Here is a 19,382-nt window from a genome sequence, read left to right on the forward strand (position 1 = left end):
GACATTTAAGAAGAGAATGATAACACAAAATAACACTGATAATACTACTAAAAATAACACTAATAACAATAATAATTATCAGGTTTTAGGGCCGGGCACATTATGTCTGTGCTAGAGTAAGCCACTCACGCTAACCCACACCTTCGCAGTCCGATATTTTACTTTGATCGCTCTGTTTAAATACACTTTTCATGATAGAATGTTGGTTTTGGTGTCATTTAAAAGCTGAATAGTTGTACGTTTTCGTGGTGTGTTAAAAAAAGAGAACAGAGAAAATAAAATGTCAAAATGATAAGTTGAAGTTAGGCATAAACCTAAATTTCTATACTTTGCCGTAGAAAAATACTCAGCAAAAAATAATGATTAAATATATGTGAATTTGGTTTAAACCACGCAAAACTACAATAAATTACCTTTACAATGATATATAGATTATGGTAATACTTGCATTTCATTGTCCAATAAAGCAAAAGGAAGGAGATGCACAATTTTAGTCTCGGCCGCATATTCGCTTCGTGGTTTTTCTTTGATCGGTCAGCATAAATACACTTTTTATGATAGGATGCTGGTTGTGGTGTTATTTTGAAGCTGAATAGTTGTACTTTATCACAGTATGTCCACAAAAGGAAAACAAGGAAAATAAAAACTCAATGAGTTGAAGGTACGCAAAAAAAAATGTTATACCTTGCTGTAGAAAAATATTCACCAAGAATAAAGTTATAAACAAAGCTATGAGTCAGGCCAGCTGTGCAGTACCACCACACATAGAGCAACCATTTCCTGACATTATGCCCCAGCCTCTTTGTTCTATCTATCTATCTATTGCCAGACGCCTCAATCCCATTCGGGGTGGCCACAAACAAATCGCCTCCACATTGCCCTGTCCCCCACCATTTCATTGCCCTGCTCCCAACTCATGCCCCCTTCTCTCATATACCTCTCCACCACATCCCTCCATCTCATCCTCGGCCTCTTTGTTATGATGCGTAAATGCGATGTATGGTGAATATTTTACAAACTTTTCTTAAAATGACGATTATAAGCATCATCTGAATCGCTGAGGTTTGATTTGAAATGACGATTGAAACAGACATAAGAATCTCAAAGGGTTAATAATAATAATAATAATAATCTATCTATATTGCCAGACGCCTTAATCTCATAAGGGGTGGCCACAAACAAATCACATCCTCGTCACCCTGTTCCCTGCCTTCCCCCCAACTTATGCCCCTCTCTCATATACCTCTCCACCTCATCCTTGGTCTCCCCCTCTACCTCATTCTCTCCTAGTTAAATTCATACACATCTCTGCTCCATCCCTCCATCTCATCCTTGGTCTCCCTCTCCACCTCACTCATACTCTCTTGGTTAGTCTCAAACCTCTACTCCATCCTTCCATTTCCTCCTCGGTCTCCCCCTCACTCTCCGAGTTAGTCTCACCTTTCCACTCCATCCCTCCATCTCATCCTTGGTCTCCCTCTCCACCTCACTCACACTCCTAGTTAGTCTCTCCATCCTCTCCATAAATTCACTCACATACCCTTTCATACAAGTAGATGAATATGTGGGTAGATAATGTGGGAAGATGTGGATAGGTATGCATGTACTGTATGTTGGTAGGTATGCAGGTAGTGTATGTAAGTAGATAAGTAAGTAGGTATGGGTAGATATGTAGGTGTAAAGATGTAGACGTTGGTGGGTATGTATGTGTATGTACTGTATGTTGGTGGGTAAGTAGGTAGTGTATGTTGGTTGGTGGGTAGGTAGGTAGTGTATGTTGGTTGGTAGGTAGGTAGGTAGTGTATGTTGGTTGGTAGGTAGGTAGGTAGTGTATGTTGGTTGGTAGGTAGGTAGGTAGTGTATGTTGGTTGGTGGGTAGGTAGGTAGTGTATGTTGGTTGGTGGGTAGGTAGGTAGTGTATGTTGGTTGGTGGGTAGGTAGGTAGTGTATGTTGGTTGGTGGGTAGGTAGGTAGTGTATGTTGGTTGGTGGGTAGGTAGGTAGTGTATGTTGGTTGGTGGGTAGGTAGGTAGTGTATGTTGGTTGGTGGGTAGGTAGGTAGTGTATGTTGGTTGGTGGGTAGGTAGGTAGTGTATGTTGGTTGGTGGGTAGGTAGGTAGTGTATGTTGGTTGGTGGGTAGGTAGGTAGTGTATGTTGGTTGGTGGGTAGGTAGGTAGTGTATGTTGGTTGGTGGGTAGGTAGGTAGTGTATGTTGGTTGGTGGGTAGGTAGGTAGTGTATGTTGGTTGGTGGGTAGGTAGGTAGTGTATGTTGGTTGGTGGGTAGGTAGGTAGTGTATGTTGGTTGGTGGGTAGGTAGGTAGTGTATGTTGGTTGGTGGGTAGGTAGGTAGTGTATGTTGGTGGGTAGGTAGGTAGTGTATGTTGGTAGGTAGGTGGGTAGTGTATGTTGGTAGTAGTTGGTGGGTAGTGTATGTTGGTAGTAGTTGGTGGGTAGTGTATGTTGGTAGTTGTTGGTGGGTAGTGTATGTTGGTAGTTGTTGGTGGGTAGTGTATGTTGGTAGTTGTTGGTGGGTAGTGTATGTTGGTAGTTGTTGGTGGGTAGTGCATGTTGGTAGGTAAGTAGGTAGTGCATGTTGGTAGGTAAGTAGGTAGTGCATGTTGGTAGGTAAGTAGGTAGTGCATGTTGGTAGGTAAGTAGGTAGTGCATGTTGGTAGGTAAGTAGGTAGTGCATGTTGGTAGATAAGTAGGTAGTGCATGTTGGTAGATAAGTAGGTAGTGCATGTTGGTAGATAAGTAGGTAGTGCATGTTGGTAGATAAGTAGGTAGTGCATGTTGGTAGATAAGTAGGTAGTGCATGTTGGTAGATAAGTAGGTAGTGCATGTTGGTAGGTAAGTAGGTAGTGCATGTTGGTAGGTAAGTAGGTAGTGCATGTTGGTAGGTAAGTAGGTAGTGTATGTTGGTAGGTAAGTAGGTAGTGTATGTTGGTAGGTAAGTGGGTAGTGTATGTTGGTAGGTAAGTGGGTAGTGTATGTTGGTAGGTAAGTGGGTAGTGCATGTTGGTAGGTATGTGGGTAGTGCATGTTGGTAGGTAAGTGGGTAGTGCATGTTGGTAGGTAAGTAGGTAGGTAAGTAGGTAGGTAAGTAGGTAGGTAAGTAGGTAGTGCATGTTGGTAGGTAAGTAGGTAGTGCATGTTGGTAGGTAAGTAGGTAGTGCATGTTGGTAGGTAAGTAGGTAGTGCATGTTGGTAGGTAAGTAGGTAGTGCATGTTGGTAGGTAAGTAGGTAGTGCATGTTGGTAGGTAAGTAGGTAGTGCATGTTGGTAGGTAAGTACGTAGTGTATGTTGGTAGGTAAGTAGGTAGTGTATGTTGGTAGGTAAGTAGGTAGTGTATGTTGGTAGGTAAGCACGTAGTGTATGTTGGTAGGTAAGCACGTAGTGTATGTTGGTAGGTAAGCAGGTATTGTAGGACTCGCGTAAATTTGCGGCTGTGGTGTGGCCCGCACCTGTGTACAATGGTGCCACGTTTCCCCAACCTGCGATGTGAAACGGAAGCTATTTACGTACAAGGCCTCACAAATATGATAAATTCAGATGAATAAAACTTACACTTGTGTATTCCGATGGATGAATCAACAGTAATCTTTTTTATGCATAAAATATTTATACAGTAACACACAAACAATCTGCTTGAGGAGGTAGATTGTTTTAAATATCTAGGGTCACATGTTGCTGTGGATGGAAGAATAGATGCAGAAGTGAAGTTTAGAATAAATGAAGTAGGAAAGGTGCTGGGAGGAATGAAAAAAGTGTTTAAATGTCGTTCGCTTAGAATGGATGTAAAGAGAAGGCTGTATGAGGGTGTTGTGGTACCGACTGCATTATATGGGGCTGAAACATGGAATATGGGTGTAGCAGAGAGGAAAAGTTTGAATGTAATGGAGATGAGGTGTCTGAGGAGTATGTGTGGAGTGACGCGTATGGATCGGGTGCGAAATGATGAAGTGCGAAGGAGAACTGGAGTTGTTCAGGAGATGGCTGGTAGAGTTGAGCAGAGGGTGTTGCGATGGTTTGGGCACATGGAGATAATGGATAATGAGCAATTGGTGAAAAAGATAACTAGATCTGATGTGAGAGGTGTAAGGCTGAGAGGAAGACCACGAATAGGATGGATGGATAGTGTGAAGAGAGCGCTGGATGCGAGAGGGATGTCTGTCGAGCAAGGAAGAGTGGCTGTGCGTGACAGAAATAAATGGAGAGAAATTGTGAATAAATAAGTGATGACGCAGCCCTGAGGGGATATTCTCCCGCATTTGGTCTGATCAGCTAGTCAGGTCAGGTGCGGGTAAGGGGATGGGTATGTTATGATGTGGCAGGGGTAAACCAGCTCTGCTGTCGGGCCCTGCTGCGGATGTCACTGATTGCATTGCGCAGTTGACCCTTGTGCGGTGTGGTGCGGTGAGGATCTGTCCGTTCTCCCCTTTGGGGCTAAGATGTGAATGAATGTGTTTAAATGGATGAGTAAATGGAGAGTGTGTCGTCCTGTCTCGGCTACCTCCCTTTCCTTGGGGGAAGCAGCCTAGGTATATAGATAGATAGATAGAACACAGAAACATGGCATACATATTGTACAGTGTTGCTAATGGAAATTGTAGTCACTTTTAATGGTTTTTAACGTAGTTTTAGGGTGAGTAATAATATCACAGTTATGGATATAAGATTATGAGCCTGAAAAAAGAAATATGCCAATATCCAAAGTAAAAGAAATAATTCATATAATTCTTGTGAGTGGCAACACTGACACACCCAGTCTGGCCTAAGGTAAAGTACGTACCCCTCCGTAGACCCAACCATAGCTTGTACAGGTGTTGCTAGGGAAAAATGCTCACATTTACTGGCTTTTACCGTAATTTTAAGGGCGAGGAATAATCACACTTATAATCATAAGCTAATATGTAGGACAAAATAGTAGGCATATGCCAATACCGAAAAAAAAAAAAAAAAAAAAATTCACTCGCGAGCGGCAACACTTCCACACCCAGTCGGTGGCCCTGACCTCAAGGGTGGTGTGGAAATGTCAAATTTACAATATATACAATATGATGTAAAAGAAAATATCCAAAATGTGTCTTGCAATGAAAGAGCGAGAGAGGCAGGCAGGAGGAGCAAGGTTAAATGAATTGTCAGCATGACGGGGGGTGGTGGTGGTGGAGGCATTGTCAGGCTGAGAGAGAGATGGAGGAAGGGGAAAGAGAATGAATGAATGAAAATAAAAATCAATCATGGTACTGCAATAATGGGTCATCTGTCGCCGTATACAAAAAATGATAAATATCACTAAATATAACAAAACCAAATTAACCCCTTAACCGCGGGTATTGTTTTGGTCTGACTGTCCTCTCCCGCGGGGGTTTCAGCCAAATGTAAACAAACCTTTAAACCTTAATAACTCTGCACAGAATAAAGCTAGAGAAAAAAATAAGGTACCATTAGAAAGTACAAACCTTCAGCTTTCCATTGATGTAGGTTTCATGACTTCGTTGACTTTCACAGGACGGGGAGAGCCGTTAGAAGTGAGGGGTGTGAAATAACTATTTTACGCCCCACACACCAGTACCAAATGCCAACCACTCTCATAATAGTAATATAAACATATATGAACACTGTACATACGATAAACACCCACTCTGTGTTCACTGAGGTAGGTAAAAGGCACTTCCCTGCGGCTGCGCCCGCTCTTCACTGCGGCTGCGCCTCACTTCACTGCGGCGGCACCCGCTCACTGACGTTTCCTGCGATCTTTTCATTATTTCTAACTTCTAATATTATTTTACATATAATATGGGCAATGTACATTATATTTACAATGCACTTATTACTATATTGCGTCACTGGCGCATCACAGAATTACATAAGTGCCGCAGAATTCCACAAGTGCCGCAGATTCTCTTATTACAATATCACTTATTATACTGGCCAATATTTCCTTTATTTTCTAGGCAAAATATCCCTTATTACTACATTATCCATTATACAATTATTGGCAAAGCACGTCACTGTCGCATCACTATATATCACTGTCACTTTCAGTATTTACTCAGAGAGTGGTACTCGGCAAAGCACGGAGTTACACATAGAGCGACTTGGCATTCAAGGCACTGGTGTGTGCTCATTTTTCTCGTCGTAGGCCTTCGTGTGGTGGTTGAACATACTCTGCAGCGGCCCTGTGACAACCTGCCGCCTGCTTTAGGAGGCAATTTCACAAGCTGGTGCCGGCTCATGTAATTGCGGCACTCAAGACGGTCAGGTTGTGTGTCAGAGTGTCGCCTCGGGATCAATGCCGTCACCTGACCAAATCGTTCAAGTAGCTGCTGAACGACAGTCTTGGAAAACTGTCTCAGTGATGGTTGCCTTATGCCCCGACTTGTGTCTTGTAAAGAATGAAGGCATTGAGCATGCACATATCGAGCATGTGCAGGCAAGCCTTCCTGTACCATCGGGTGTTTCTCCTGAGACAGTCTATTTCGCCAATCATCATATCAGACTTATCAACGAGTCTCATATTTACATTATAATCAATGACGGCATCAGGCTTCATGATTGGCTCTCCTGTCCTGTAGCTGACCTTCCCAGTTCTCTTCATTTCCCCCTTGTGGATGGTGCTGATCATATTGACAACCTTCTTGTCATGCCACCTGATCGCAAGAAGCTTTTCTGACTTCTTCAGGTGAACATCTCCCCTGGATGATGATGATGCTTCGGGGAAACTAGGCCACTCTTTCCTATAGCTCCGTACAGTGCCAACAGTGCCAATGCCGTGTTCAGCAAGGTATTTGGAGAGTTTCGGTGCTGTGTAATAATTGTCTGTGTACAGCACATGATTACCACCAAAATACCTCTCCATCAGCACTTTTACAACGGAGCCAGAGAAGCCAAGGGGGTCTTTCCTGTTCACATCCATTGTGCTAGCCGAGTAAATGACAAAATCCATTATATACCCCGTCTCACAGTCACACAGCACAAAGAACTTTATCCCAAAGCGGTGGCGTTTGCTGGGGATGTACTGCCTGAATTTGAGACGTCCTCTGAACAATACCAGGGACTCGTCTATGATGACTTTCTGCATAGGCCTGAAAAATCGCATAAATCGATCCCTAATCTTGTTGAGGAAATCCCTCACTTTCCACAAAGGGTCAGTTTGGGACGGGTTGTCATTATCAGCGAAGTGCAGGTATCCAAGCAGCTGTCGGAACCGATCCCGTGACATATACTTCCCGAATATGGGGATAGTAGTTATGTCATCCACGAGCCAGTACTCCTCCAACTCATGTCTCTTTATATGGGCCATCAAAAACATGAGTGCAAAAAAAACATACAGCTCTCTGATCCCGACAGGCAACCACGACACTTGCTTTGGCGAGCCAATAGGTCCCAGCCCTTGTGCTGCACACTGAGTTGCATACCTATTGGTCTCATCGCTGACATGCTGCACAATTTCATCATCAAGGAAGGCCAGGAAGTAATCAACAAACTCATCACCTGCGTTGCATGGGAAGGCAGGCTGTATTCCAGCATTTGTCATATCAAACGGTGGATTGTGTGGCTGGAAATCTCCACCGTCAGTCCAAACAAATGCATCAACTTGCCCTGTGCGTGGTTCAGTGGCAGGGGCATGTTGCATTTCACTCGTTTCCCCGTGAGAAGGAGCTGATGTAGAGGCAATGGGTGAGGCAGGAGGTGAGGCAGGAGGCAAGCGGGAGGTGGGTGAGGCAGGAGGCAACGGGGAGGGGGGTGAGTGCGGGGGCGGTGAGTGGAGGGGGTGGCGCGGGTGAGGGAACTGAGCGGGGGGCAGGCGGGGGGGTTTCTGACCTGGTGCGTGGTGAAACTTGACCCTTTCTACCCCGCTTATCACCTCGCTTATCGCCTCGCTTATCGCCCAGCTTTGCCCTCCAACTGCCACGCATCCCCTTTGTTCTAGGCCTGCCTGCACGGCCTGCCTTCCCTCGCTTTGCAGGCTTTGGTAATTCGTACTCCTCAGATGATGTAGACTGAGGAGAGGGCACGACAGATGATGATGATGATGATGTGAGGGCAATTGGGCTAGGGGAACGGGAAATTGATGGGAAATGCGTACTAGGGCCTGGTGTGGGTGACGTGAGCCTGCGCTTCACTCCCTTCCCACGTGCAATACCTTTTTTGCCAATTGGAGCCTTTCCTTTCCCAGTGTATGTTGGGGGTGGTGGGGGGGAATCAACACGATCACTTTCATCACTGTCACTATCAATGGAAAATGGTTCACCACCAATCACTGCCAAATCATCACTGCTTGCTGTGAGTGTGTCACTTTCACTGCCACAATCAAGAGTAGTACTTACTGTTTTGTCCAGCTCAGTTCTAATTTCAGGAGTGCTCAACCCCTTCTGCCTCGCCGTCGGCAGTTCCTTTACCGGTGTAGAGGTAGAGGGAACACTAGCACTAAACATTGTAGAGGAGGAAGCGAGCGACGATGAGTCGGGACGGAGCGCCATTATCACGCAGAGCTGGACAGATACTGACTGACGCGGGTCAGGGCAGGGGTGGGGGGGGTCCCCTCGGGGTTGGAGGAGGGAGGTGTGGGATGGCTGGCGTGAAAGAACTCGACAGCTACTCTTGCGTGAGAATATTTGCGCGCCAGGAAAACGCGCGGTGTTCAAAATATTCACGATCATTCCAGAATGCCACCCGCGGTTTGGTCCAGTTTTGTCGCCGTCATTCTGGAATGACACCCGCGGTTAAGGGGTTAACAAATGAAAGCACAATTATAAATAACTTATAAAAGAATCAAAAGTACTCAGGGTGGCTCACATCTCCCGCCAGGAGAGAGAGAGAGAGAGAGAGAGAGAACGGTATAGAAAACGTGGCACATTGTACACAAGTGCGGGCCACACCACAGGCGCAAATTTACGCGAGTACTACTATAGTGTATGTTGGCAGGTAAGTAGGTAGTGTATGTTGGCAGGTAAGCAGGTAGTGTATGTTGGTAGGTAAGCAGGTAGTGTATGTTGGTAGGTAAGTAGGTAGTGTATGTTGGTAGGTAAGTAGGTAGTGTATGTTGGTAGGTAAGTAGGTAGTGTATGTTGGTAGGTAAGTAGGTAGTGTATGTTGGTAGGTAAGTAGGTAGTGTATGTTGGTAGGTAAGTAGGTAGTCTACAGTATGTTGGTAGGTGTAAGTATATATGTGTGTGGAAAGATGTAGATGTGGGTGGGTATGTATGTATGTATGTTGGTAGGTGTGGGTAGGTATGTATGTGGAAAGATGTAGATGTGGGTGGGTAGATTGTGTGGGTAGTGTATGCGGGTAGATAAGTAGATAAGTGTGGGTAGATACAGAAATAAATACAAATACTCACAACCACACTATCTCCAATCAGCTCCATGCCTCAAAGCCAAACCTTCGGACAATTTCTCTGGGTGATTTATTTCTTCTCTGCAATTTTTCGGAAATTCTTGGCAACTTGAAAATTCTTGAAAAATTAATCATGAAAATTCTTACATCTCTTAATACTGAAAACTCTTGCAACTTTTTTTGAAATTCTTGCAACTTGAAAATTCTTGCAATTTTTTATTGAAATTCTTGCAACTTGAAAATTCTTGCAAATTAATCTTGAATATTCTTGCATGTCTTGAAAAATTCTTGCAATAAATCTTGAAAATTCTTGATCAGCATGGGTAGTGTTCATTCTTGGCCATCACTCTCCTTGTTTTTCTTTGCACTGGATTTTTTTGGATACTCTCTCCTTATCACCCTTCTTGTTCTTTATCTGGAATGGGGATACACGATGTTAGGATGTGGTGGTGTGGTAATGGTGGTGATTGTGGTAGGAGGGAGGGAGGTGGTAGTGGTGGTGGGACAGGAGAAGGTGGTGGTGGTGGTGGTGGTGGTGGGACAGGAGAAGGTGGTGGTGGTGGTGGGACAGGAGAAGGTGGTGGTGGTGGTGGGACAGGAGAAGGTGGTGGTGGTGGTGGGACAGGAGAAGGTGGTGGTGGTGGTGGGACAGGAGAAGGTGGTGGTGGTGGTGGTGGTGGTGGGACAGGAGAAGGTGGTGGTGGTGGTGGTGGGACAGGAGAAGGTGGTGGTGGTGGTGGTGGGACAGGAGAAGGTGGTGGTGGTGGTGGTGGTGAAGGTAAGAGGGAGGTGGTTGTGGTGAGTGATTGTGGTAGTAGTGGTGGAGATGGTGGTAGTGGTCATAATCAAATATACACAATTCTTTACACAAAAAAATTACAATAAAAAAATGTTTCAATATATTTAATTTTTCAAAAACTGGAAAACAAAATACAATTTAGGTAGCAATGGAACTAAAAAACATATACATACATGAAGGCAGATGTGGAATTTTTCTCAATTTATTATTGAAAAGAAAAATTAATGTGTTTTGTGTAAGACAGGACTAGAAAATACTTAGCCCTTACATACAGGACTCCAAGCAAGTCATTAAATTCCATCCTGTACAACGCAATCACCCTTCCATAAAATATTATTGACATTTTCTGAGAACTTCTGGAGATACTGTGTGGACAAACAAGAAACACAAACACAGGTGTATATATATCTTCCAACTTCGTCAGCAGAGGTAAATCTCACCACTGAACCACCAAATATCTGTCTACTGTATACCATTTGGCTTGTCACTCAGTGTAGAGTCACCCATAGGCAAAAGGAAGACGAAAGAATGAAGGAACAAAAGAAGAGGAAGTGTTGAGTCACCCACAGGCAGAAGGAAGTGGAAAGAATGAAGGAAAGAAAAAGATGAGGGAATGTAAAGTCACCCATAGGCAGAAGGAAGAGGAAAGAATGAAGGAAAAACAGATGACGGAGTGTAAAGTCACCCATAGGCAAAAGGAAGAGGAAAGAATGAAGGAACAAAAGAAGAGGGAGTGTAGAGTCACCCACAGGCAGAAGGAAGAGGAAAGAATGAAGGAAAGAAAGACAGAAGGGGGGGTGTAAAGTCGCCCACAGGCAGAAGGAAGAGGAAAGAATGAAGGACAGACAGAAGAGGGAGTGTAGAGTCACTCATAGGCAGAAGGAAGAGGAAAGAATGAAGGAAAGAAAGACAGAAGGGGGGGTGTACAGTCGCCCACAGGCAGAAGGAAGAGGAAAGAATGAAGGACAGACAGAAGAGGGAGTGTAGAGTCACTCACAGGCAGAAGGAAGAGGAAAGAATGAAGGAAAGACAGAAGAGGGAGTGTAAAGTCACCCACAGGCAGAAGGATGAGGAAAGAATGAAGGCCAGACAAGAGGAAGGGAGGAAAGGCCAGACACCTAAGGCAGAACTACAAGTGAGTCGATAAGAATAAATCACTCACCATACAGTGTTGCAAGTACTGTCTGGGCCTGCTGTAACAGACCCATTTTTCAGTTGCAGGAGATGTGCTGCTTTCAATGTTTTTTTGGGGCAGGTTTTTCCACCTCCCTGAAAACCAAAAAATAAAAACCAAAATTGTACATATATAAAAAAATCATTAGACAGTATGGTATAGATACCTAAAAAGGACTAGAATTACCATAATTTCTTTATTTGTAATTAAATCAGGTAGGAAAAAAAATGGTTTGAAAACAAAGTTGACAGATGGATGTAGAGCCAAATTATTATGTTTTCATTATTTTCCATATATCTATTGCCAGATGCCTTAACCTGTCGATTGCACAATTACCTTTTTTTTCCCCCCACCCCGTGGTGCACAAAAAATATTTTTGTGCATAGGGCCATGTGTAACTTTACATAGGGGAGTATTTTTTTCTTTTTTTTTTATAAACTTGATAAACATTCAGGGCATCATTGGGTGAAAAAAAATCTCTCCATCTTTGTGTAGCACCAAGCTTAAGTTTGCATTGGGATGGAGTAGTTAGTGGTGATGCACAGCCAGCACGGCCTATGCTGTGGCTTGCAACGCAACACTACCCAGCCTGAGCTGTGGCTTGCAATCCACAGGTTAATCCCATATGGGGTGACCACAAACAAATCGCCTCCATGTCACCCTGTCCCCCCCCATTTCACTACCCTCCCACTCTCTCATATACCTCTCAACTCCATCCCTCCATCTCATCCTTGGCCTCCCCCTCCCTCTCAACTCCTCACTCACACACTCATCATCGTCTCTTCCATCCACATGGTCAAACCACATTCTTCAAACCCACCTTGTTTATCCGCCACCGACGCTTCAACGACTGGCGCTGGCTGGCGAAGTGGCGGGCCTCCAGGGTTATTGGGAGTGCCCCGCATGACTCAGTCCTCTAGTCTCCACCACCCGAACTCCGCTACCCGACCGCCGCTGGATTGACTAACCGCACCTACAGCCTCCCACCTTCTCCACCCTTTAGTCCCAGGTCATACAGTCATTGGGCAGCCAGCTATGGGGTCGAAATGGAGCAAGGGTGTCTGGCCATGCCCCTCGGATCACGCGAGGGTTGGGCGGCCCCGCACCTGTGGCCACACTAAAAGGAAAAAAATAATTAACACCACAACCAACACAAGAAATGCTACACTAAAAGGAAAAAACAGGAAATTAACACTACCACAAATGATATCTATACCACATCTAACACACATACCTCGAATCATAACACCTATACTACAAATAACATATACCACAATTATATAATTCTCTGCTACGAAGTTAAAAATTTCTTACCTATGAAAAAAGTATATTCTTTTATCAACCAAATATATAAATTCTTAGCTAAGAAGTTTGATTTTCTTAGCTACGAAGTAATATTTTCTTAGCTATGAACAAAGTATATTTTCTTATCTATGAACCAATATATATATATATTCTCTTAGCCACGAAGTTTAATTTTCTTTGCTACGAATAATACTTTACTTAGCCATGAATAAAAGTTTTCTTAGCTACGAATAAAAACTTTCTTAGCTATGAATAAGTGTACGCCACTCAACCCACCTTCAAAAAACCAGCCACAAACAAGGTCCCAGGCACAGGAACTTCCCCTCAAAAACAACCCAGGGAATTCCTCTTGTTGCAGCCTTGCCCAATCCCAGAGTTCACTGTCGACACTCCTAGGCTTCCCGCGCCCCCTTCATGAACCCCGCAACTCTTGGGCATTCATGAGACAAAGAAGACTTCCAGTATCGAAACTCGGGCTTTTTTTTTCTTCTTTTTTTTCTTTTTTTCTCCGGGCGTACTGCAACGTCTGGGACCCCTATGCTGTAATGAAGCAACTTTATTATTATTATTATTAGTATACTAACTCATCAATTATTTCTTTCCCTCAGATACAGCTACATCAAATGAATGGATAGTTACAAATTATCAGTTCTCAAAAAAATACTCCATTATATGAGTGGATGGCAACCCAATTTTCCCTCAGACAAAAAGTATGAAATGACATTAAATGAGTGGATAGTTACATGCCTCAATTTTCACTCCAAGTGAAATAGCTACATTATATGAATGGATGGCAACAGATTACAATTTTGCCAAGTCACCCTAAAAATCAAATTAGTGAACATTACAGGTGTCAATTATTCCTATATATAAAAAATAAATATCAGTAAATAAAAAAATTAGCTACATCAAGTGAGTGGATGGTTACTCACCCAGTCTCCACAATCCCCCTGCTCTATCCCTCTCCAGCTTTGTACCCAGGCTTTGTTGCAGCCGTCGTCGTCTTCCTGTAAATACAAAACGAATACAGCGAACCATTGATAATACAGTTGTTCTACCATCACAAAAGCCTCCTTGTAATGGCAGCCCAACTGTACCTATGATAGTGCCTGTATCCTGGACTATCTGGGACTATTCTTGACTATCCTGGGGCTACCATGACTACTACTGACCATTTAACGACACCACAACTATGTACGTTGCCTATTGTTGACTATCCTTCACTTCTGTAACTACCCTTTCTCCTCTGTTCTATTTTGACATCACAACTATGTATGGTGCCTACTGTGATTTCTGTTAACTCCTCTTGACTATCCTCTCTCCTCTCTGTACTATTTCATGACACCACAACTATGTATGGTGCCTATTCTTGACTATCCTGACACCACAACTATGTATGGTGTCTATATTGTGACTATTCTTGACTATCCTTCACTATCCTGACACCACAACTATGTATGGTGTTTATATCATGACTACTGACTATCCTTCCTTCACTATGACTATTCTTGACACCACAACTATGTATGGTGTCTAGCATCCTTACTATTCTCTATGATAGTTCTTAAATCTATATACATTAAATTATAAGTGAATTCAAATTATCGATTAAAATTTGAACTTAAAACCATTTTTTCTTTATATAATTACTGTTAATAGCAAAATAATAATAATAATAATAATAATAATCATTGCTTTAATAAAATGAATCTTATGTTAAGTTAAAATTTGTTACTTTACGATAATTTGAATTTAATTTACTTAAAATAATTTGAGTTGCTAATACCAGTACAATATTACAGTACTCAATTTTGTACTTAAGTGACAGTACTCAAAATTATAGTACCTCAATATACAGTCCTTTTTTTTACTCAAAGATTTAGTACTTTTCACTGTACTCAGAAAAATAGTACTTTTCAATAGTACTCAAAACTTAAGTATTTCTTCACAGTACTCAAAAATAAAGTACATAACGCAGAAATAAAAAGCTTAGTACTTTTACCCGTACTCAAAAATGTACTTCATTACAGTACTCAAATTTAGTACACAAAACAGAACTCAATAATTTAGTACTATTTAACAGTACTCAAAAATTCTGTACATAAATTAACTCAAAACAATTACAGTACTCAAAATTTTGTACATGGCAAAGTTATAGTAATTACTGTACTCAAAATACTTAGAATTACAGTACTCAGCTGGTATACTGGCAAATATAACAACATCTGAAATAGCATATAAGTACATGATAGTGTATAAATAAGTTTGCAGTAGATGGGATATATATAAACAGTATTTTTAAAAATATGGGTATACTGAAGTGAAAAATATAAGTAGTATACTGAAGTGAAAAATATAAGTATACTATAGTGAAAATCAGTACTTAAGTGAAAATATGGGTACTTAAGTGAAAATATAAGTACTTAAATGAAAATATGGGTACTTAAGTGAAAATATCAGTACTTAAATGAAAATATGGGTACTTAAGTGACAAGTATCCTGTAGTAAAAAGATGAGCATACTGTAATAAAAATACTTAATATGGTGTAGTAAAAATAAAATGATAGGACCAGTAAACATAAGGGAAATATACTGTAGTGGTAAAAGCATACTCATACCTTAATGTATAGACCAATTACCAACATGAGTATACCAGTAGATGAAGCTGTAGATGTAGACTGTAGACCGAAGGCTTGAGACCTGAGACCAAAGCGACCAAGACCACAAACCAGAACTCCAACAGACCAGTATATCTATCTAAATTTTATCTATCTATCTGAGCCAGTCCTATCCCATTCCCCATAAGCCTAGTAACTATACCCACACCCCCCTCCCCCCACCCGACCCCTATCTAAAACCACACCATGGGGAGAGAATGGGTTAATTCAGACAGATGTAGTAGGGAAAGCAATAGATAGACTGACAGAGCGACAGGGTGATGAGATGGAGAGAAAATTTGTATATAATACAGACCACGAAAAGACTTAGGAAAAAAAAGGAAGGTGGTTGAAGAAAGAAATTAAACTCTCCGGCCATAGAGCGTCGCACCGCCCAATCTCCATGCTCCCTGTTGATTTTATCGCATGATGTGTACACGTGAAGGTGCACACATCCATGCAGCGCGTACACATGCACCTACGCGTGCATGTGCGGCTATGACGACATCTTGGATTGAATGAGGTGGAGGTAGGCTCTCACATCCCACTAATTCAAGCACTTCATAGCATAAAATCAGACTAGGGAGGCAGAGAAAGGGCAGGTTGACAGGCAGAGGAGGCTTAAGTGGGGCGAGAGGGAACGAGTATACGTACCAGGGGACGAGTCGGACGTTGTGTGTCCTCAGGGCCTCTCTGCGGAAACCAGGGACCCCAACTACCGCGTCAACTACGCCCCGTACTAGCCACCGCTGCATTGGACTGACCCCTCCTTCTCCTCCTCCGATCAAGTCCGCAGGTCATGCAACTTTCGGGAAGCCAGTCGAGGTCGGCCTTGTCAGGGGGATGCCCAGCCCCGCCCCGAGGATAAACACAAGGGTGAGAGGCCCCGCACCCACACCCGCCTTGGTGGGCCCGGGGACTACACTGAAAGGCAGAAAAAAAAACATCATCACCACCACCACCACCACCACCAAAAAATCATCTATAGTTTAAATATAAAAAAAATGCTGAAAGGAAAAAAAAAATCTATAGTAAAAAAATCAAAAATAAAAAAATAATCAAAAAATCATCTGTAGTAAAAAAATCAAAAATAAATATCAAATAAAAAAATAATCAACCAAAAAATCATCTCTAGTAAAAAAAAAAAAAAAAAATATATAAAAAATCATGTCTTGTAAGAAACCAAAAATAAAAAAAATTAAAATCACCACAAGAACCAACATCTCTAGTAATAATAAAAAAATATATAGTCTATCCGACACCTAATTTCATGGGATGTACAGTACTTTAATAATAATAATACTGTAATAATAATCATCATCATCAAGGCTGTTGTTTGGCGTGCCACAGCTGGGAAATATAAGTATTTTTTCCCTTCGGCAAATAAATTTTACATACAAGTTGGGAGGATAAAATACACCCACTTCAAAACCCAGTAAAGTGCAAAATAAGTACATCTCACTTGAATGTACAAAGCAGAACGTTGTGGTCGATTATTAAGTCTTTCGTTGTTGGTACTGTCAATGTTTAAAACCTCATCATTCTGATCATCACAATGTGTAACTAAATAAATATTTTCATTTTATTGCTGGTAAATATTTCGCCTCGTAGTCAGTTTGGCTGCTAAAAATTTATATGACTCGTACATCTGAAATCTTAGCAGCTAAATTCATCCCAACCATCGGCAATTAGCAAGAGCCCTGATGATGATGATGATGATGATAATGATAATATAAAAATAATAATAATAATAGCTAGTTTCTCCCACACCCACATCCACCTTTTTTATACCGGCTTTAGTGGGCTGATGAGACGATTATTGCATCTAAAATGATACGATTATTGTACGGTAACTATAAAATACCATTATTGTTGCTATAAAATACAATACGATCATTGTTAACAGTAAAATGCAATACCTGTTTCCATAGCACTTCTTCGTGACTAGCATCATTCATGTTAATCGATTGTTGCATCTATCTCCATCCATCTACCAGTAGCTGTATACCTATTACCAGAAGCTTTAATTCCGTTAAGGGGTGGCCACAAACAAATCACCATATAACCCTGTCCCCTGCCATTTCACTGCCCTGCTCCCAGCTCTCACTCCTTTCTCATATCTCTCCACTCCATCCCTCCATCTCATCCCCAGTCTCCCCCTCTATGTATAATTCCACTCTCTACCCATCAAACAATGGGTTATCTTTGGGAGTCGAGTGCTTGACAAATTTAGTGATTTATTCTCATACAATGGATTGTAGGGGAATTTTGGGTTACAATAAGAGGAGCTAATGTGAATCTAATTGGGGTATTTTTTCCACGTTGCCAGTATGCGGTTCAGGGATACATATACTGTACTACGAACGTGTCAACAAGTGTCTTCGGTAAGCATTCCACTGCAGCAGATTAGGTTAGGTTAGGTCCAGAAAAATATACTGCAGAACCTAGGGGTGTACTGGCAACTTGTAAAAATGTACCCTAATGTGATTTAGTTGTGAGAAAATAAATGCCTTTCATATAGCCACTTTTATAACAATACGGTTATTTTGACCAACACATTTTTAAGTTTAAGTGATTTATTGCTCTCATATAACTGATTTTGGGTTAGATTAAGAGGATATGTGATTCTAATTTGCTTTGTTGTGAGGAAATTAATGTCTTTCATACAGCCACTTTTATAACAATACGATTATTCTGACATACAAATATTTACGTTTAAGTGATTTATTGCTCTTATACAGCTGATTTTGGGAGAATTTTGGGTTAGATTAAGAGGCGATAATGTGAAGCTAATTTGGGTATTATGTTGAACGTTTCCAAAATGTGGTTCAGGGATACATATACTGTATTATGAACTACGTGTCAAGTGGGTTAGTGAAGGGTTAGTGCCCCTCCCCGTAAAACAAATAACTCAGTCAAATGGCCACCCCTTACGGGATTATAGCGTCTGGCAATAGACAGACAACTGTGAACGCATAGTATGACACCTAACTCTAAGGTAAGCATTCCACAGCAAGAGGTGAGGTGAGGTTAGGTCCAGAAAAATATAATGCAGAACCTGGAGTTGTATTGGCTACTTGTAAAAATGTACTCTGATCTGCTTTGGTTGAGGAAATTACTGTCTTTTATACAGCCACTTTTAAAAATACGATTATTTTAACCAACAAATATTTAAATTTAAGTATTTATTGCTCAAACAATTGATTTTGGGGGAATTTGGAGTTAGATGAGGATATATGTGAATCTAATTTGCTTTGGCTGAGGAAATTAATCTGTTTCATAGCCACTTTTATAAACAATACGATTATTTTTAACAAATACAGTATTTAGGTTTAAGTATTTATTGCTCTCATATAATTGATTCTGGGGGAATTTTGGGTTAGATTATGAGAATATATGTGAATCTAATATCCTTTGGTTGTGAGGAAGTAAATCTCAGTCGCTTTTAAAAATACGATTATTTTGACCAGCAAATATTTAAGTGATTTATTGCTCTCATTGATTTTAGGGGAATTTTGGGTTAGAGCAAGAGGAGGTATGTGAATCTAATTTGCTTTGGTTGTGAGGAAATCTTTCGTATAGCCGCTCTAAGATACGATTATTGTGACCAAGATTTTTTAAAGTGGTTTAATGCTCTCTTACAACTGATTTTGGTGGAGTTTTGAGTTATATTAAGAGAAGCTACTTGATTCTAATTTGCTTTGGCTGAAGAAATAAATCTTTCATATAGCCTCAAAAACACTATTGACCAACATTTTTAGGTTTAAGTGATTTATTGCTCATACAATTGATTTTAGGGCAATTTTGGGTTAGATTAAGTGGATATATGTGAATCTAATTTGCTCTGGCTGTGAGGAAATCAGTCTCATACTCACTTATAAACAATACGATTATTTTCACATACAAATTTTTTAGTTTAAGTGATTAATTGCTTTCATACAACTGATTTTAGAGGAATTTTGGGTTAGATTAAGAGGCTATAAAAGAATAAATCTCTTTCATATTGCAGCTTTGAAAGATACGATTATTTTGACCAACAAATATTTAGGTTTACCGGTAAGTGATTTATTGCTCATATAATTGATTTTTGGGGAATTTTGGG

The 19,382-nt window shown here is 41.3% G+C and overlaps 1 long non-coding RNA gene across 1 annotated transcript; it reads right to left on the reverse strand.

The window, feature by feature from the left end:
- Positions 1 to 9,688: 9,688 nt before the first annotated feature.
- On the reverse strand, positions 9,689 to 13,084 carry LOC145416507 (uncharacterized). The gene is made up of 4 exons (XR_013900283.1): positions 12,900 to 13,084; positions 12,139 to 12,435; positions 11,307 to 11,413; positions 9,689 to 9,760 (listed from the first exon to the last, which is right to left on the reverse strand). It is a non-coding gene; the product is annotated as an uncharacterized LOC145416507 (long non-coding RNA).
- Positions 13,085 to 19,382: the final 6,298 nt, after the last annotated feature.

The sequence above is a fragment of the Coenobita brevimanus genome, chromosome 106, assembly GCF_032717465.1.
Source record: "Coenobita brevimanus isolate Jiangsu-jjx chromosome 106, ASM3271746v2, whole genome shotgun sequence".
NCBI classification, from domain to species: domain Eukaryota; kingdom Metazoa; phylum Arthropoda; class Malacostraca; order Decapoda; family Coenobitidae; genus Coenobita; species Coenobita brevimanus.